This window comes from Humulus lupulus, chromosome 3, assembly GCF_963169125.1.
Source record: "Humulus lupulus chromosome 3, drHumLupu1.1, whole genome shotgun sequence".
NCBI classification, from domain to species: domain Eukaryota; kingdom Viridiplantae; phylum Streptophyta; class Magnoliopsida; order Rosales; family Cannabaceae; genus Humulus; species Humulus lupulus.
In genome coordinates this window covers 160944178-160965656 of record NC_084795.1, presented here as the reverse complement: position 1 = coordinate 160965656, position 21479 = coordinate 160944178, and the positions used below count along the sequence as shown (strand labels likewise).

The 21479-nt window shown below is 40.9% G+C and overlaps 1 non-coding gene across 1 annotated transcript; it reads right to left on the bottom strand.

Annotated features, from left to right (window-relative positions):
* Nucleotides 1-2064: 2064 nt before the first annotated feature.
* Nucleotides 2065-2171, bottom strand: LOC133827766 (small nucleolar RNA R71). Its single transcript, XR_009890417.1, has one exon. It is a non-coding gene; the product is annotated as a small nucleolar RNA R71 (small nucleolar RNA).
* Nucleotides 2172-21479: the final 19308 nt, after the last annotated feature.

The window sequence follows — 21479 nt, the reverse complement described above, 5'->3', positions numbered from 1 at the left end:
CATCTCTGCTGAATCCACTCACCGCGTGACACATGTCCAACGTGCCTCCCCAATGTCGCAGCTTGTCTCCCACTTGTCCCACTTTGCTCTATTTTTGCAGCCATTTTCTCCACTATTTTGTACACGATTTTACACATTTTTGGTCATATTTCCACTATAAATAGAGAGTCAAATGTAGGAAAAAAATCATCATTCCACTATAAATAGAGAGCAAATGTAGGAAAAAAATCATCATATTGTGGAATTAAGTCTGGAGAGTATAGTTAGAGAGAAAAACATTTATTTCTTATTTTTCTTTCATTTCTATTACACTTTTTGAGTGAAAACAATGTCTATTTTAAGCAAAATTCTCTTGTGGAAAGGCTAGAGTGAAGTTCATGTTTCACATTATATTTTTAATATATTGATTCTTTTTTTTTCTTCATTTCTATGTATTTGTTACAATTAATTTATTTTCTTCTAATTTTTATTCTAAATTTATTGGTGTCTTTTACATAAGTCTAGTCATGCCTTTCTTATGTAATTTAGGCTCTTGATTTCATTTTGGATATTTGTTATATTATATGCCTTTTACTGCATTCTACCATTGGTATTTTGTCACTCTAAGGTATATAATATGATAGGTTTTTAAAATTAGAAGTTAGTATAATTTAATTAAGAACATATTTTAAGGTGAGCTTTATTATATATATTTTCCAACTATAATTAATGGTGTAGAATTATAGTTGAGTCAGAATGAATCAATTTTATTAATATATATATGTTTGCATGAATGAAACTTGTGCCTTCCTTATTTTCTTTCTGATTGTAATTTCTCAATTTTATTTATTTAGTGTTTAAAAATTATTCTTTTTCAAAGTCACATTATTTCAAAGTTTCTTATTTTTCTAATTTACTAATCTTTCTTTTTACTTGTATCTTACCTCTATGTGGATACGACATAGCCCGATTACTACTGCGTCCACTTAGGAGCTTATTGGGCGATATCAATTTTTGGCGCCGTTGTCGGGGAGGTAATTCTACAATTAAAGGTTTGCATAGTAAATTATTTTTTTATTTAAAAAAAGTAGTAAAATTGTTTTAATTTCTCTTTTAAATTTTTTTCCTTAGTAATTTTTATTTTTAGTTATTTTATTTATTCATTTTTTTTGTTTTTGTTATTGTTTTATTTTATTTATTTATTTTACTTTTATGTTTAGAATTTTATTTTCTAGATTTAGGTTTTTTTTTCGAAAAAAAACATAAAATTTTGAATCATAAAATTTTAAAGCATAAAAAAACAATGTATTGAGAACATTTGTGTAATTTTGGAAATCAGTAAAAACCAAACTTGTTTTGTCTTAGAAAAATTTGTTCTTAAATAAGGTATGTGTTAGCGTTACCCTCCAACCTTTTCTAGGAACCTAGGGGAGTTCTAGGAAAGCTCTTGGGCCTAAAGTGGTACCTTGGCAGCCTTCCCAATTGGCCTGGGAACATTTTTGGTGTAGAATTATTACAGTATTACACGATTGCGCTTATAATACTTACCAAAAAAAATAACAAAAATTTATGCCACAAAATAGAGACGCACTAGGGAGATTCGTGAGACAACAAGTAGAGGCTTTAGAAAACTCTCTTAGTTCATCATTTTCTTCCATTCGTTCAAATTCACCTGATTCACTGAGACTTCCTGAACCACCCACGATGGCTCATCAAGAAGAAGTCCAACCAAGAACACTACAGGATTATTTACATCCTACGCGTACAGCCACACCTTCATGCATAATGTATTCCAACAATATGCCAAATTTTGATTTCAAACCCGGCATGATTAACCTCTTACCAACCTTCCATGAGTTGGAAAATGACAGTCCATACGTGCATATACGGGAATTCGAATAGGTGGTGGCTACATTCAACAACCGAGCTGATGTCACCAACATTGTGAGATTGAAATTTGTTCCTTTCTCTCTCAAAGACAAAGCAAAAAGCTAGTTGTATTCCTTAAGGCCTAGATCTATCGGAACATGGGACGAAATGACAAAAGCATTCTTCGCCAAATATTTTCCACCCCATAAGACTAGTAGCCTTAAGAGGAAAATCTCTACCTTCATCCAGAAAGACCATGAAACTTTCTATCAGGTCTGGGAGAGGTTTAGAGATTTGATAAATCAATTCCCACATCATGGATACGAAAGTTGGTGTCTGATCAGCTATTTCTATGACGGTCTCACAACCAGACAAAGATAATTCGTACAAATGACGTGCAATGGTGAATTCCTTCAAAAAGATCCTGATGAAGTTTTCGAGTACCTCAACGATCTCGCTGAAAAGTCCTACACATGGAATGGACCGAGTCCTATGGACAAGCCACAATCAACCGAAATCTACCAATTGAGGGAAGATGACAATGTCAAAAACCAAATTGAATCATTGAGACAACAATTCGAGGCTTTCAAAACTCAAGAATGTAGAGGAATCCACATGGTCGCAAAGGTAGAGACACAAGATCCAAGCTTTATATGTGGAGGGACAGAACATCAACCGCAAGAGTGCCCAGCTCTTGGTGAGTTAAGAGGAGGAAATGAGGAACAATGCAATGCTTTAGGGGATTACAAGAAGCCTTATAACCCTTTCTCAAACACTTACAATCTCAGTTTGCGCAACCATCCAAATTTCACCTGGAAGGATTCAAACCAAGCATCTGGGAGCCAATGGAGGCCTAAGCAGCAACAACTGCCAAAAGCATACATTGCTCCTCAAAATAACATGCAATCAAGTAATTCTCTTAAGAATACCTTGAAAATTCTTGTGCAAACACAAATAGCCTCAACTCAAGAGCTCAAATCTTGTTTCTCACAAATGGTTGAGGAAATGAAAGACATAAAAATCCAAATGACAAAGCTAAACACTACTTTGGCAATTCAAGAGCATGGTAGACTTCCTACTCAACCTCTAATCCATCAAAAAGGGCAACACATGGCACAAACCTCCTCCTCTACAGATACAAATTTCAAAGAGGTTAATGCCATCACTACTCGAAGTGGTCAAAGTATGGTTTCACCGTTAACTAAGACAACGAGCACGTCAATGCCCGCTCTAGATGATGATGTTCCAATAAGCATTCCACTATAGGCGCCCTTTCCTCATGCTTTGAAATCCACTAGAAAGGTACTGGAAAATCATGGTGAAATCCTAGACCTTTTAACACAAGTGAAGATCAACTTGCCATTGTTGCATGTGATCAAACAAGTTTCGGTTTATGCCAAGGTTATCAAGGATTTGTGCACTGTTAAAAGAAAGCAACATGTCAAGAAAACTGCATTCTTGGCAGAACAAGCTAGCGTGGTAATTGAATGCATGACACTACCTAAGTACAAAGATCCTAGTTGTCCCACCATCTCATGCCAAATTGGGGAATAGGAATTTGGTCAAGCTCTTCTAGACTTAGGAGCAAGTGTAAATCTCATGTCATATTCAATATACATGCAATTAGGTCTAGGAGAACTCTAGCCCACATGTGTGGTACTACAACTGGTCAATCGATCAGTCAAGAAACCTCTGGGAATAGTAGAAGACGTTCTAATTCAAATTGAAAAATTCTATTACCCTATTGATTTTCTCATATTGGACACTCAATCTAAAGTGATTATAGAGTCCACAATTCCCATCATTCTCGGTAGACCTTTCCTCGCAACAGCAAATGCACTCATTAACTGTAGGAATGGTCTCATGGAAATCTCTTTCGGGAACATGACTCTAGAAGTGAATGTTTTCCACATTGGCAAACAAACACCTGATAACGATGAGTGTTTCCAATCATATCTGATTGATACACTAATTTCGAAAGAGGTCAAATTGAAATACACTTCTAATCATTTTAATCACCTCTTCCAAATTTCATAAAGGTCTGAGCCTGATGAGTCTAAAATCAACCCTGAAATCTTCAAACACTCACAGGCTAGAAGAACCATGTTTTGGAATCCAATCTTTGAGGAACTCCCTCAAGATCGAGAAACACCAAAACCCTCCATTGAAGAAGCTCCTCAACCAAAGTTGGCCCAACTTCCTGAGGTTCTTAAGCATGTTTACCTAGACACTAACAACACTTTTCCGGTCATAATATCTTCCAAGATCAATGCCACACAAGAGCACCAACTCATCAATGTGTTGCACGAACAAAGAGATGCATTAGGATGGACGATAGCTGACATCAAAGGTATTAGTCATTTAATTTGCTCCCATCACATTCAATTGGAAGACAGGGCTATACCACATTGTGACCCTCAAATAAGATTAAACCCAATGATGAAGAAAGTAGTTAAGACTGAAGTCTTGAAACTTCATGATTCTGGAATAATCTATCCTATTGCTGACAGTAAATGGGTTAGCCCAACCCAGGTTGTTCCCAAGAAATCAGGAGTAACAGTGGTACAAAATGAAAAAGGGGAACTTGTGCCTACCAAGGTCACAACTCGGTGGCGCATGTGCATTGATTATAGAAAATTAAATGCAGCCACCCGCAAAGACCATTTTCCACTTCCATTCATCGATCAAATATTGGAACGTTGTAATGCCCTGCCTAATTCTAGACCTCGGACCATTAAAAACTACTAAACATAACTACTATTTTGGAATACATACATACATAAAATATTATAACTTTATGAAAAATCCAAAATACAGTACGAAATACAAAATAAGGTATGGGAACCCATTGTTTAGTACATAAAACATAAAAACATAAACTTTAATCAATTGTTTAAACACTAAGTGCGGAAATACATAAAACGTAAATTAAAAGACTTGAAAACAATGTCATCCTCAATCTTCCCGCAGTCCATTCAATCCATCCATCCCTAATACACATGCCAAGCTGCCACGAATTTGTCCCGCCTTCCAAGTTCATTTTCCTGTATCATCTAAAATAAAAGGAATGAGCCTAATGCCCAGCAAGGAAAATCTACTAACAACATATATCATAAATCATAAACATAAGACTATATCATATACATATACTATAAAAACATATGACTATAAAAACGTATAACATATAGGGCTACAATATTAATGGCCATTAACTCATTACCGTAGCATGTGATAAAATCATCTAGGTCCTCAATCTACTAATCGAGGTAGGTTAGAACATAAGGTAGTATATGATAACTCATCTAGGTCCTCAGTCTACTAATCGAGGTAGGGTAATTCATAACTCTAAACCACGATAATGATAAAAATATTAGGGTTTTCTATCTAAGAAACTATAAGCCCTAAGCGACTATAAACATATTCATATGTATATACATAGCACATAACATATCATATCACATAAATATATCATAACACATATATCTAACCTATTTTCCTTACCAAAAACTGGGATATTGGAGACAAGAACACTCCTAAAACCAATAGTAAAAACCATGAGTTTCTAAAGAAAAGGAGATGAAAAAGAGAACTAAACCATAAAAGTAGAAACTTACCGAAGAACCTTAAGTTTCAAGAACTTAAACACCTAACCAAAAGCCATAATAATGAGTTAGGATATGAAAGAAAATGGAAGAAAATAAAAGAACTATGATGAACTAAATTTGAGGATAAGAATATCTTGGATGATCAAGAACTCCGATCTACACCTCAATACCGAAAATTCACTCTATCTTACTTCCCAAGTGCTTAGAAAAGCTTAGATTGGAAAAGCTTTTAACCCAAAACCCAAGTGTTTTCTCTCTAGAGTAATCTTAGCAGCTTGGATGCTCTATAGAATGCTTGAATGATGAATGAAATGGCTGAGTACTAGGTCCTATTTATAGATTTCAAGGAGTGAAACTAACCCCTTTTAAATTGAATAAATAAATGATTAATAATTTAAAATATTTTAATTTTCATTTCAACAGACGCCCAGAACTCGATCAAAAACGTTCAAGAGCAAGTCCAAGTGGTTGAGGGTTGTTTCTAGCTCGGATTCCATGAAGTTTCAAAAATTGACCCAAGGGCCAATATATCGCCCTACCCTAGGCGATATATCGCCTATGCCCTGAGCCTTCGTGGTTTCGTTCGTGCGAAGTCGACATGTTTTTCGTGTCTCTCGTAGGCGACATATCGGCCCTTATAGTTGAGATATATCAGTATACATTGATATATCAAACATGTTTTTGCACTCTTTCAGCATATTTTGAATTTTTTTAAATAGTTTGCCTGAGTAAAATGTGTTCCTAACAGCTGCTGGACGGTTCTAGAGCTTCTAGATTTATCCTTTATTAATTAATTCATCTAAAATCCTTAAATCCTTAACAATTCTATCTAAACCTTAGGTTATAATTAATAATATTTGTAGGACCAACTATATTAATCAAACCTTATGTTATAATTAATATTTCTAAACTATAGGTTAAACTTATAAAATCTATAACTGTTTCTATGAGTTTCCAACTAAATCCCGGCTTGAACCAATATCCACGAAAACTAACAGACTACAAGCTACTACTAGCTGCTACTACTACTATCTAGCTAAGTAAAATTCTAAGACACTACAATTCTCCCCTACTTAAAATAATTTTGTCCCCGAAATTTACTTACCAAACAATTCTGGATACTGTGCTAAGATGTCTTCCTCCAACTCCCACGTTGCTTCCCGCTCTGAACTATTACTCCATAGGACCTTGTGTAACGACCCAAATTCACTAATAAGGCTTAAGGGCCTTGATTAGTGTGCCGGGAGGGCATGATGAGAATTATGTGTGATGATTATGATTAAGATGCATGATTATGATTTTAAGCATGTTATATGACTATGTGAATTATATTATGTGATAATTATGATGTGGGAATCGTACCACGTGGGTGCTGTGATACTAGTGTGATGCACGTGCCGGGACGGTCCTAGAAAACTAGATAATGGTAACTGGTGATTTGGTAACCTGCGTAACTGTTAGTAACCATAGAGAGTAACAGGTTTTATGGGAAAGTGGTAGAATTGCAAAGCTGATGAATGGACAAGTATGCCCTTGAGGTCTAGTTAGTAAAGGATATAAATGGAGGGTTAAATTAGTCTTTTGGCAGGGAATAGATGAGTAAGAGCTGAAGGAAAATACAATACGTATAACACTTGGAGAAAGGGGCTTTATGCTGAATGTTGGAGACCTAGAGGAGCAAAACTAAGATGGAAGGGAGAAGCTGAATTTAGCTCTTGGAAGGAGAATTAAGGAGTGATTGAAGTTGTCAAGCAAGCTTAGACCAAGAATACTCAGAGGTAAGATTTTGGTTATGGTATATCTAAGTTTCAAGTCTGATTTTTGGTTGATAAGTGTGAATTGAAACAAATTGGTGGCTGGTTTTGTATGAACTCAGAATTGGGAAATCAAGGGGGAAGGAGGTTTAGAGCTGGAGGTTGGACTCACCACTCAAGGTAAGGTTTCTGTGTGATTATTAGGCTTGTTTCTGTTAAGGTTTAGGGAGTTTGGAGTGTGGTTTGTGTTTGGGTTCAAGTTGTTCTTAATTTTCTGGTTTGAGTTGTTAAGTATGAAATTCAAGAGTGAATTTTAGGATTGAAGGTGTGAGTGAACTTGGGCATGATGTTTTTGGGTTGTTGTGAGGTTTATTAAGGGTTAAGAGTTGGTTTTGGGACTTAGGATGGAGTTTGGGGTGATTTGGAGAGGTTGAAGCTCGGGAAAACGCGAAGGAAAAACCCAGAATTATGGGCTGCGAAGGCGTGCCGCGGCACGGGTTTTGTGTGCCGCGGCGTGGAGTCCCTGACTGATGGGTGCCGCGGCACAAGAAAGTGGTGCCGCGGCACAAGGCCAATTTCAGGATGTCACTTTTGGCAATTTTTGGCCTTTGCTCCGGGGGTTCGGGGGATGTCTCCGGGGTGTTGTTTTAAGGTTTTGGGGGTTCCGAGAGTGTGGATTAGGTTCCGGGAAGGTAGCTTTGTATTGATTAGTTACAAAGGATGTTTCATTTGTGTTGTGATTAGGACTTTGGAGAGGCTCGTGGTAGAGGACCGTGCTCGCGGCTTCGTGGCATCGGAAACCAATGAATTGAAAGGTAAGAAAGCTGCACCTGAGTATGTGGTTAGGTTGGGACTAAGTGCTCCCTATGTATGTATGCACTGTTATGTGAATATGAATAATCATGTGGACACGATGGGACTAAGAGCTCCCTATATTTGTATATCATGTCGTGTGATGGTATTATTATGCCATAGGACATGCAATTACCGGCCTAAGGGTGTCGGAATCAATATTTGTGCATTGAGGCGCGGCTCGGCCACTGGGAGCTGAGGTAGCTTATTTATCACTGAGCTTGGTTAAGCTGGCCAGAGTAAGTGAGTATTACACTGGGGGCGGCCCTAATGAGCCGAAGACAGTGTGTTAAATAGAGGGTGCGACTAAGGGCGCCAACCCTGAATGTTATTTGATGGATATGACAATCTATTGGTTATGAACGTGAATACTGTGCTATGAATATATTTGATTGACTGTCTGGATGACAAACTGTTATTACTGATTGGATAAATGTTATGAAATGTTGAATTCTTAGTTGAGCATTGTGAAATATTTGATAAGTGTTGCTGATCTTCCTATGTTATTATGCTTTCTTGCTGGGCCTTGGCTCACGGGTGCTACGTGGTGCAGGTAAAGGCAAGGGCAAGCTGGACCTAGCCTGAGGTGGAGAGCTCCAAGGTGAAATGTACATAGCTAGCCGTTCGATCTCCACGATCGAGGAGTGGACCAGGACAGGGACTACCTAATTGCTTGTTTTGCCTTAGTATGGCTGGTTGTTGTATCTGAGTCTTACAACTTCTATAAACGATCTTTAAACTGATTTTTATATTGGGATCCCGTGTAACCGGATAATGTTTCTTAATGAAAACGTAACTTTTGAGACCAAAACACTTTTAACCCTAGTTCCTCTACTGTTTCATTAACACGCTTTTACTTTAATGACTTGATTAGCAAGTCTGGCACTTTATAAACACACAGTGTAACGGTCTTGGCTATCCAGGGCGTTACACCTTGACTATTGGAATACTCTTAGACCATAATTCCTTCATCCCCTTCTCTAGGATGCTAACTGGTCGTTCCTCATAACTCAAGTCTTTCTGGAGTGCTATTGTATCGTACTTGAGGATGTGAGATGGGTCTGACACATATCTACACAGCATCGAGATGTGAAATACATTGTGGCTATCTGCTAGAGCTAGCGGTAGGGATAATCTATATGCAACTGTTCCCACCTAGTCCAATATCTCAAAAGGACCTATAAACTGGGGACTAAGTTTTCCTTTCTTCCCAAACCGCTTCACTCCCTTCATAGGAGATATCTTTAAGAAGACTTGATCTCCGACTTTGAATTCCACATCTCGCTGCTTGGCATTCGCATAACTTTTCTGTCGGCTCTGAGCAGCGAGCATATGCTTTCCAATCAGGGCCACTGTATCCTGAGCCTCTCTAACAGCTTCGGGTCCAAGAAGTTGTCTTTCTCCTACCTCGTCCCAATGTAACGGCAATCAGCACTTCCTTCCATAAAGTAAATCATAGGATGCCATACCGATCGTTGACTGGTAGCTATTGTTGTAGGAGAACTCTATAAGTGGCAAATACTTACTCCATGATCCTCCAAAGTCTAGTACACAAGCGCGCAACATATCTTCTAAAATATGCATGGTACGCTCGGACTGACCGTCGATCTAAGGATGAAATACCATACTAAGGCTTAACTTGGTGCCCATGGCTTGCTGCAAGCTTCCCTAAAATCTCAATGTAAACATCGATCCTCTATCTGATACTATGGTCTTAGGGATTCCATGCAGTCATACAATTTCTCGAACATAAATGTCTGCGTACTGGTCTGCAGTGTACGTAGTCTAGACAGGCAGGAAGTGAGCTAACTTGGTTCTATCTACCACTACCCAAGTCGAGTCGTGCTGCTTATTTGTTCATGGTAATCCTGTCATGTCTTCCCACTGCCATTCTGGAATACTAAGCGGTTGCAATAAGCCTACAGGTCGCTGATGTTCTGCTTTTACTTACTGGCATATAAGACATTTGGACACATATTCTACAATGTCTTTCTTCATTCCTGGCCACCAATATAGTGCCTTAAGGTCGTGAGTCTTTTGGTCGACCCTGGGTGAACTGAGTATGGGGCAGTGTGTGCCTCTTCTAAAATCTTCATCTTAATTCCATGGTCATTCGGCACGCATACCCGACCCTTATATCTCAAGAACCCCTGTCCTAATATAGAGAAATCTATGGCCTTGCCTTCTTTGACTGCAGCCATATGTGTTACTAATGTGTCATCATACCCTTGCCTGATCCGTATATCTTCTAATAGATTTGACTGGATGGACAAGTTAGCCAGTTGACCAATGACTACTTCTATTCCAGCATTGATCAGCTCTTGTTGTAGTGGCTTTTTTATTCTGAATAATGCTGCTAGATTTTCGTAACTCTTCCGGCTTAGCACATCTACAACTACATTCGCTTTCCCTAGGTGGTATAGTATTTTGTAGTCATAATCCTTTACTAATTCTAACCACCTACGCTGCCTCAAGTTGAGCTCCTTCTGTGTGAAGAAATACTTTAAGCTCTTGTGGTCCGTATAAATCTCACATTGTTCTCCATAAAGATAGTGGAGCCAGATTTTCAATGCGAAGGCCACCGTTGCCAACTCCATATCGTGTGTTGGATAGCGTTGCTCGTATTCCTTCAGTTGCCTTGAGGCGTAGGCTATCACTTCGTCATTTTGCATCAGCACACAACCCAAACCTTGCTTCGACGCATCACAATATACTACAAACTTGTCGTTGGGTGTCGATACACAAAGTACTGGTGTTGAGCATAACTTATCCTTGAGCAACTGGAAGCTCTCTTGACATCAATTTGTCCAGCTGAACCTTTGTTGTTTCCAGGTCAGGTTGGTAAGCGGAGTGGCTATCGTAGAAAAGTCTTCTACAAATCTCTGATAATAGCCTGCTAGCCCGAGAAAACTTCTAACTTCTGTTGCATTCTTAGGTCTTGGCCAATCCTTCATAGCCTCTACCTTAGCTGGGTCTACAGCAACTTCATCCTTGGATACGATATGGTTGAGGAACGCTACTTGCGAATGCCAAAATTCACACTTTTTGAACTTGGCATAAAGTTGATGCTCCTTCAGTCGCAACATTGTCAATCTTAATTGTTTCTCGTGCTCGACTTCATCCTTGGAGTACACCAAAATATCGTCAATGAACACTACAACGAATTTGTCCAAGTGATCCTTGAAGACCTGATTCATTAAATCCATAAATGCGGCTGGAGGGTTGGTAAGACCAAAACACATAACTAGAAACTCGCAATGCCCATATCGAGTTCTAAAAGCTATCTTTAGTATATCATCTTCCCGTACCTTGAGCTGGTGATAACCTGTAACGACCCAAATTCGCTAATAAGGCTTAAGGGCCTTGATTAGCGTGCTAGGAGGGCACGATGGGAATTATGTGTGATTTTATGAGTTAAATGCATGGTTATGATTTAAAGCATGTTATTTGACTATTTATTTATCTGAGACGCATGTGTATGTGTATTAGTATGCATGTAGGCCCTGATTGTGTTTGAAGGGCATAATTGTAATTTTAGCCCGCCGAGGGCATATTTGTGATAATTGTATTCCGTGATTTGTACCACGTGAGTGTGGTGTTATTTTGTGATGCACGTGCCGAGACGGTCCTAGAGAGCAATTTAACTTAAGAGTCACAACGGGATTACTATACCCGGCTCGGGAGGAGCCTAGGGGTACCTCGGAAATTTTATGGTTAAGTTGAGATTTAGCGGGTAATGGTTATTGGAGATTTAGTAACCTGGGTAACCATTAGTTACTGCTGAGAGTAACAAGTTCTAGGTAGAAAATGGTAGAAATGAAATAGAAGTAAAAGGACTTAAGTGCCCTTGAGGTTTAGTTGGGAAAGGATAGGCAAGGAGGGGTAAAATGGTCATTTGGTTGGGAATTAGATAAATGGCAGCTGGTTTTATGGGGTACACGGTTTGGGGCTTAACCATTTTGGTCTTGATAGAGTTTGAAGAGAAGAGAAAAGAGAGGGAAAAGCTAGGGCATGAGGAAGAAGAAGAAGAAGAAGAGAAGGAGAAGTTGGAGACCTAGGAGATGAAGGAAGCTTAGGGATGGATTCTCCATATGAGGTAAGGAATTTTATACACATTTAAGGCTTGATTATGTTATGGGTTAAGAATTTGAGTATGGGTTAAGTTTGATGTTTGAGTTTTTATTTTTTTCTGAAATTGAAATCAAGGATGTGTATTTTGGGGATTTGATTGGGTGTTTAGACGTCTTTGGTGATGTTTATGGGTTGTTGGATGGTTTATTTGGAGTCTTGAGTTGGTTTTGGGGCTTGGGTGTGAGTTTGGGTTGATTTGGGAAGGTTTTAGCTCGGAGAAAACGCAGGAGAAAACCCAGAATTCTGGGTCTGCGAAGGCGTGCCGCGACACAGGTTTTTCGTGCCGCGGCAGGGAGCCTCTGACTGTTGGGTGCCGCGGCACAAGGATGTGGTGCCGCGGCACAAGGCTAATTTCAGGGCATCATTTTTAGGCAATTTTAGGCCTTTGCTCCGGGGGTTCGAGGGACGTCTCCGGGGTGTTGTTTTAAGGTTTTAGAGGTCCCGAGAGTGCGGGATTGGTCTCGAGAAGTGGTTTTGGGTTGATTAGTAATGAGGGATGTTTCTTGTGTGTTGTGACTAGGTTGTTGGTGAGGCTCGTGCTAGAGGACCGTGCTCGCGGCTTTAGTGCATCAGGAGGCTCGGAATGCAGGTAAGAAAACTATAACACCCGTAGGATAGGGCGTGGCCCATAGTGTGATTGCGGGGCACGGCCCTATATTGCATTACATGTTAGGGTGTAGACTTACATGTATTGATAATTGTATGAATGTTGTTTGATTTATGCTATGTATGATTATAATGAAATGAACGGCAAGGGCCGAGTGCGGCGTAGGCCGGGTACGGCAGCGGAGCCGGAAGTAACACTAAGCACATGGGATGCTTATGGTCAGGGCGGGGCCCGGGACCCAGAGGATATGTGTGAGATCCTTGCGGTGAGGACCGAGACCCCAGGCTTCGGTAAGGCTTCGGGGGCGGCATGGCCGTGTTTGCTTAGTCTAATGGTTGACTTGTTTGTATGTGGATTATCTGTTATGATAAACTGTATGAATTGCATATGTTATGTTATGCATGAGTTTTCTTGCTGGGCTTCGGCTCACGGGTGCTCCGTGTTGCAGGTAGGGCAATGACTGAATCAACCAACCATGAGTACAGAGAGCGTGAAGCGACGCGTACATGTTCGGCCTGCCCGACTGCTTTGGTTGGGGATTTATTCGAAAATGGCTGTAATAATCTATGATTTTGTAACTGATCAACTATAAACTTATTTCAAGATGTAAATAGTTTTCAAACCTTATTTTTGGGATCCCAATTGTTTAATACTAGAAGTTTTTATTGAGTCAACGCATTTTCAAAGATTACAGCCTTAACTTTTATTAGTCACACTTTTGCTTCAAAACCTCGGGTAGCGAGTCTATTGCACTGTTTCGTCTTAAAACTCACTTAGTAACGGCTCTAAGGAAGTAGGGCGTTACAACTTGGTATCAGAGCGAGCCAAGGTTTATTGGTTCTAGAGATCGACCGAACATGTACGCTCGCTGTCAGTGACAAGCTCGACTCAGGGTTGGTTGGTATGAATGATTAATATGCTTGAATATATGTTTGATTGCTCTGTTTGCCTGCTTATCTATATGGAGCATGAGAAATGAGTTGACATGTGCAGGAGATATCGTTGGGCTGGGCCCTTGACTATTGCATGTTGAGATTAATGCATGCTGAATGACTTTATTATGCATATGGGTGAATATTGGCATAATGGTTAGCATGTTGAGTGTATGTGGTTAATTTTCTGGATTAATTCATTAGTTATATATCTGTTTATTGGCTTGTGTGAAGCGTGGTAAGTATGGATGTACTTAGTGGTGATTAAATTTGGTGGCTAAATGTATGACATTGTGGATTTGACCTATTATATGCTTGTGTGTGCATGATAACTGTGATCAGTTGGATCTAGACGTGGTTTGGTTCAGGGTATGAACCACAGAGTTCAGGAGTTTGGTTAGGTTCGGCAGATGAACTCGTGTTGGTTGTGGGTTCCTAGGAGAGTTTGGGGACCTGATATTGTGTCGGAAGGGGGATTCTAGATATAAGTTGGAGTTGAGATCTCTAGTTATCCCTGAGAGCAGCAGCAAAAGGTCACTAGGGTGTGAGTAAGCTGTGGAGTTTGTTAGTTGAGATGGGATAGAAGAACAGCGGATTCTCTGGGGAGATGGCTGATTTAGAGGTTTTAACAGTAAGGTTACCGGTGATGGTTTACTGTAAGGGATGGACAGTTAAGGGTACTATTTGAAAGGCTTAAGGGGTGTTATCCTCTAGTGTTGAGGAAGGTACGAGTTGGCGAGGAATTTACCAATAGACGAGCGGAGTTAACTTCACCCTTGGTTAAGGGGATGTGATATCCTGATTAGAGGGTTGTGTTAAATGTTGAGGCAGGGAGATGCCTGGAACTGGTACTCGGGCTGAAGTATGGGCTTAATGGGTTGGGAAGAACCTAGATGATGAATGGTTAGAAGAGGTTTTAAAGACATGATTAGAACCGTGGAGATGGGCGGACTTATAAGTCTGGTTTGGACTGTTAGGGGTAACAACAGCGTGGATCAATGGGTTTGGTGAATTAGATAATTCATTCAGGAAGTTATATTGACGGATGTATCCGGAATTGGATGGAGACCCATTTAAGGATATGAGATCTGGAATAGTCTAGGGGATTTGGGCCGCCCTGATATAAGGAATTATCGTATGTATGTGGATGGCGGAGAGGGCCATGATGTCGAGGAACTGATGGTTGATGATTAGGGCATGAGTGCTAGAGCCGCAAGGGCAGTGCTTCCTTTGATGGAATTGGTAAAGATAGACTCGTGATATTCAAGTTAAAAGAACCCCGGGTAGGATTGTGGCTTCTAGTTTGCCAGAAAGAGGGAAAAGTCTGATTGATAAGATGGTACTTGTGTTGATAGGACGCAGCGAGGTCAGATTTTCAATTTTGAGGTAGAAGGACCCCAGTCAGTGCTTGGGCACCTGATTTGAGATTGGAAAGAAGCCTGATGGAAGAGGTAGTTATCAAGTTGGTGACAGGAACTAGGGAGGTTATTTTGTATGCATAAGGGAAAGGATGCCACCTGAGAGGAGGTCAAGTGAGGGCGTGACTTCTGCGTAGAATGACTCAGGATGTTAGGATGGATTTCCCATGGTGAAGGAAACGGAGAACTGGAATGCGTCGATACATTACAAGTTCGAGGCTGAGTCCTTAAGGAGGAGTATTTGACTGACGAGCTTATGCTTTGGGCAAGTAGCGAACTGGAACGACTCGGTGTTGTGAATGCTCTGAGAGGGTGATGGACATAGAGAAGTTGCCTCGATGGTGCCATCTGAGAGGCTGAGGACAGTAATACTTATTGAGAAGGAATTAGAAACCCTGGCAGATGGATTGTTGAGGGTATCATCTGGAGTAGGTAAAGGAGACTGAATGGAAACTGAGCAGACCAGTGGGAAAGTTATGTGGTTATGCACAGAAAGATTTAGGTAATACTTCAAGGTCAGACTACAGGTAGGGTTGGTATAAGGAATGTGGTAAAAGACGGTTTTGGCCGACAGAATAGTCTATTGAAGCAATCGAGGGAATTTGGCCCTGGAGTAACCAGAGTGTTGTACCGCGGGGACTGTTAGCATCGCAGGGTTAGGACGAAAAGTACAAAGGTTGGGAACCAAGGAAAGAGACATTTCAGGAATTTTGTTTTGAACTGAGTAAAGTGTGAGGAGTTGGTAACGAAGATTCTAGATTTGGTTCAAGCTACGGCATCACAGGTAAGTTCTTTAAGTAGAGAATACAAGAATGGTTCAGGCAAGTTCCCTTCAAGTTCACGAGCAGTACATGTGGATTACTCCCAGACGGAAATGGTGAGCAAGTGACTACGCAAAAGACGTTTACACCCAGGAGGCGGAGTCTCAGGTAAGGTCCTACAGAGTGTTAGTTTGAGTGTCGTCAGGAGTACTCAGATTAGAACTACAAGAAGAAAGGACAGGTATGAGAAGATTTGATCTGAAGTAACAAAGAAGCTAATGAAGAACGTCCGGAAAATTGAAGGCATAACAAGACTGGTAAACGCGTCACCTATTGCACGAGCATCTCCGGGAGGCAACTACATCAGAGATGAGGAGATCAGTAAAACTCGAGGTTAGACGGACTGAGTGGTGTCAAATCATAAAGAAATTCAGAAGGCAAGGTATGATTGTTAGTATCTGATAATGCGGGAATATGCGTGTGCTTTGGTTAAGTAAAGAGTGATTTCATAAAGGACCTGATTTATGGTAGGGTTATGGAAATGTGGGAGTGCATCACGAGTTGGACACGCCCAGGAATAAATTGACGCGAGGATGGATTGAACCTTGCGGGAGACGACAGAATGGATCATGGTGGATACACTTGGAACATTAAGTCGACTGTTGTGTATGGCATAAGGTACTTGAGTGTTGGGTATTAGTAAGAAGGTTAGCGCTGAGACCCAAGTGTGGTGAAAAGTAGCAGACGGATGATCAGTGTTTGAAATCCTCGATTGAGTGTGGGGAGATATAATTGGAGGCGGAACTCCTAGCTGTGAGGCGTGTGTCAGTCGGGGAATAGCGCCGTAGATTGTATTAGGGTGGACCAAGCAACGACTGAATTCGGCATAAAGTTAATAGGTAAGGGTTAGCTGGTGAGTGTCACTGAGCTATGGAATCTGAAGTGTTGACTTGAGTTGAAACAGGGAAGGACCCTGTCATGGTGGTACAGTAGGATACCAGGATCGAGTGAAGGATCCAGATAGGATATGGTTTCGAATGAGGATTCCGAATGGACATCATTCCACCTCCTAGGGTACGTTGTACCGGGAGGGTTGAGCGGGTGACAGAGTTTAAGTGATGTGGTAGTGTATCATGGGAATAGACCACATTAGACCTTAAGTAAGGTATTTGAACATGAAAAGTTTAACTCGGTTGTGTGAGTTAATGTTGATTGGGTCGAGTGAACTGGTTTCAGGACGGAGCGTCGATGATATCGAATTGAGACCCTTTAGTAGTTTAAATTTTGGAATGGACTTAGAGAACGAAAAGAACAGAGTGGGACTCGGAGATTATCAGTTGATTGCAAGTGGAATAGCAGTCTGAAAGTTCATCAGACATCTTAAAGAATTGAGCGCTGAGTAGGCAAATACTTGAGGTATTAAGGGAAGCGTAATCCCTGATGAGTTAGTCATGGTGGCAGTTGCTGGTGTCTGGTTACTGAAACACGACATAGGACCTGTTAAGAGGTGAAGGTTAGTGAATACTACGTTTTGGCATTGGTTCAGAGTGAAAGCCAGACAAGTGGTTGGAATTCTTAAGGCAAGGGTGTCTGCCTATTTGAAAGGGTAAAGAACTTGTGAATGGTTAAATTATGAGGAAATAAAGTTCCGGAAGGAAAGAGTTGCATCTCTGCGTAATAACAGACGAGGATCTGTGAGGTGTTCAGAGAAAGAAGGGAGAGTTCTGACTCTCGATTCAACATAAAATTTCGAAGTTGTACTAAGGGTTAGGTCAGTGGGGCCTACGAGTTGGTCCCACCTGGTAGCGGTGATGACTTTTGAGTATCTCTGGAATCAGGATTAAGACAATGAATTGGTCGTTGTAATCTAGGCAGACCCTGGACTTCGGCAGGGTTGCAGGGTTAGCAAGGGGCTAGCGAGAGCCTGGCTATTAGACAAGATCTTGTGGGGCAAGATTGTTACTCTTGTAAGAGTGTTGTTAAAAAGTAAAGTAAAGGCGGTGGACCTTGGGATTCAGGGTCAGAGTTGCGGGTTTACTGACTGATGTGTTTGGGTAAATTTCGAGGACGAAATTTTTATGAGGAGGGGATAGTTGTAACGACCCAAATTCGCTAATAAGGCTTAAGGGCCTTGATTAGCGTGCCAGGAGGGCACGATGGGAATTATGTGTGATTTTATGAGTTAAATGCATGGTTATGATTTAAAGCATGTTATTTGACTATTTATTTATCTGAGACGCATGTGTATGTGTATTAGTATGCATGTAGGCCCTGATTGTGTTTGAAGGGCATAATTGTAATTTTAGCCCGCCGAGGGCATATTTGTGATAATTGTATTCCGTGATTTGTACCACGTGAGTGTGGTGTTATTTTGTGATGCACGTGCCGAGACGGTCCTAGAGAGCAATTTAACTTAAGAGTCACAACGGGATTACTATACCCGGCTCGGGAGGAGCCTAGGGGTACCTCGGAAATTTTATGGTTAAGTTGAGATTTAGCGGGTAATGGTTATTGGAGATTTAGTAACCTGGGTAACCATTAGTTACTGCTGAGAGTAACAAGTTCTAGGTAGAAAATGGTAGAAATGAAATAGAAGTAAAAGGACTTAAGTGCCCTTGAGGTTTAGTTGGGAAAGGATAGGCAAGGAGGGGTAAAATGGTCATTTGGTTGGGAATTAGATAAATGGCAGCTGGTTTTATGGGGTACACGGTTTGGGGCTTAACCATTTTGGTCTTGATAGAGTTTGAAGAGAAGAGAAAAGAGAGGGAAAAGCTAGGGCATGAGGAAGAAGAAGAAGAAGAAGAGAAGGAGAAGTTGGAGACCTAGGAGATGAAGGAAGCTTAGGGATGGATTCTCCATATGAGGTAAAGAATTTTATACACATTTAAGGCTTGATTATGTTATGGGTTAAGAATTTGAGTATGGGTTAAGTTTGATGTTTGAGTTTTTATTTTTTTCTGAAATTGAAATCAAGGATGTGTATTTTGGGGATTTGATTGGGTGTTTAGACGTCTTTGGTGATGTTTATGGGTTGTTGGATGGTTTATTTGGAGTCTTGAGTTGGTTTTGGGGCTTGGGTGTGAGTTTGGGTTGATTTGGGAAGGTTTTAGCTCGGAGAAAACGCAGGAGAAAACCCAGAATTCTGGGTCTGCGAAGGCGTGCCGCGACACAGGTTTTTCGTGCCGCGGCAGGGAGCCTCTGACTGTTGGGTGCCGCGGCACAAGGATGTGGTGCCGCGGCACAAGGCTAATTTCAGGGCATCATTTTTAGGCAATTTTAGGCCTTTGCTCCGGGGGTTCGGGGGATGTCTCCGGGGTGTTGTTTTAAGGTTTTAGAGGTCCCGAGAGTGCGGGATTGGTCTCGAGAAGTGGTTTTGGGTTGATTAGTAATGAGGGATGTTTCTTGTGTGTTGTGACTAGGTTGTTGGTGAGGCTCGTGCTAGAGGACCGTGCTCGCGGCTTTAGTGCATCAGGAGGCTCGGAATGCAGGTAAGAAAACTATAACACCCGTAGGATAGGGCGTGGCCCATAGTGTGATTGCGGGGCACGGCCCTATATTGCATTACATGTTAGGGTGTAGACTTACATGTATTGATAATTGTATGAATGTTGTTTGATTTATGCTATGTATGATTATAATGAAATGAACGGCAAGGGCCGAGTGCGGCGTAGGCCGGGTACGGCAGCGGAGCCGGAAGTAACACTAAGCACATGGGATGCTTATGGTCAGGGCGGGGCCCGGGACCCAGAGGATATGTGTGAGATCCTTGCGGTGAGGACCGAGACCCCAGGCTTCGGTAAGGCTTCGGGGGCGGCATGGCCGTGTTTGCTTAGTCTAATGGTTGACTTGTTTGTATGTGGATTATCTGTTATGATAAACTGTATGAATTGCATATGTTATGTTATGCATGAGTTTTCTTGCTGGGCTTCGGCTCACGGGTGCTCCGTGTTGCAGGTAGGGCAATGACTGAATCAACCAACCATGAGTACGGAGAGCGTGAAGCGACGCGTACATGTTCGGCCTGCCCGACTGCTTTGGTTGGGGATTTATTCGAAAATGGCTGTAATAATCTATGATTTTGTAACTGATCAACTATAAACTTATTTCAAGATGTAAATAGTTTTCAAACCTTATTTTTGGGATCCCAATTGTTTAATACTAGAAGTTTTTATTGAGTCAACGCATTTTCAAAGATTACAGCCTTAACTTTTATTAGTCACACTTTTGCTTCAAAACCTCGGGTAGCGAGTCTATTGCACTGTTTCGTCTTAAAACTCACTTAGTAACGGCTCTAAGGAAGTAGGGCGTTACATAACCGGACCGTAGATCAATCTTAGAAAACACGATCGCTCCTCAGAGTTGATCAAATAAGTCATCGATCCGGGGTAGCAGGTACTTGTTTAAGTGCCACCTTGTTTAGCTCATAGTAATCTATACACATCTGCATGCTTCCATCCTTCTTCTTCACAAATAGAACCAGTGCTCCCCATGGTAAATGGATTGGTCTGATGAAACCCAAGTCTAAGAGTTCTTGCAACTGCATCTTTAACTCCTTGAGTTCGGTTGGTGACATCCGGTATGGTGCCTTTGAGATAGGCTTAGTTCCCGATACTAATTCGATTGTGAAGTCAATTTCCCGAGTCGGCAGCAACCCTAGTAAGTCTTCAGGAAATATTTCTAGAAATTCCTTTATAACACGGACGTGTCCAACCTTTAGTGGTGTTTCCTTTCCCACATTCATGACGCTTACCAAGAATGCGTGACATCATTTCTCTATCATCCTTTGAGCTTTGAGAGATGAGATAAGTGGTGTCCGTAGTCCTGAAACCTTTCCCATAAAACATAGTTTCTAACCGTCAGGAGTTTCAAACATCACTTGCTTACGTCTACAGTCAATGGTTGCACCCTGCCTTGCTAGCCAATCCATGCCTAATATTACGTCGTAGTCTTTGATTTCTAGCTTTATCAGGTCTCCTTCTAGTTATGTGCCCTTGATTTTGATCGGTACACCTCGTACTATTCGTGATGATAGGACTACTTCGCCCGAAGGAAATTCTGTCACAAACCTAGTTCTAAATCTTTCACAAGGTTTGTCTAATTTCTCTATCATTCCTAACGAGATATACGAGTGTGTTGCTCCTGAATCAAACAATACTGAACATATATTATCGAGGATAGGAATATGACCTGTGACCACTTTGTTACTAGATTCGGCTTCTCCCTAGGTTAAGGCAAAGACTCTGGCTGGAACCATCTTGTTGTCCCTCTTTTCTTCTTGTTTGAGTTGTGGACATTCCCTCTTCCGCTGACCTTCCTGGCCATAATTGTAACAACCTTTGGTGTTCGCACAACACTCTCCAGGATGTCTTTTCTAGCATTTTGAGCATTGCGAGTATTCTACATAACCTAACCTATTATTTCCATTGTTATCGCGTGCTCTTTTGTCACTATCGGCCTGCTTACTATGAGGATGCTTCCTCTTCTGGACATTATTGTTGTGCTGGTGGTTGTTGTTGTGGTTCTGACCATTCTGCGTCTGATTCTACTGCTTAGTTTAGACTTGCTGGCCTC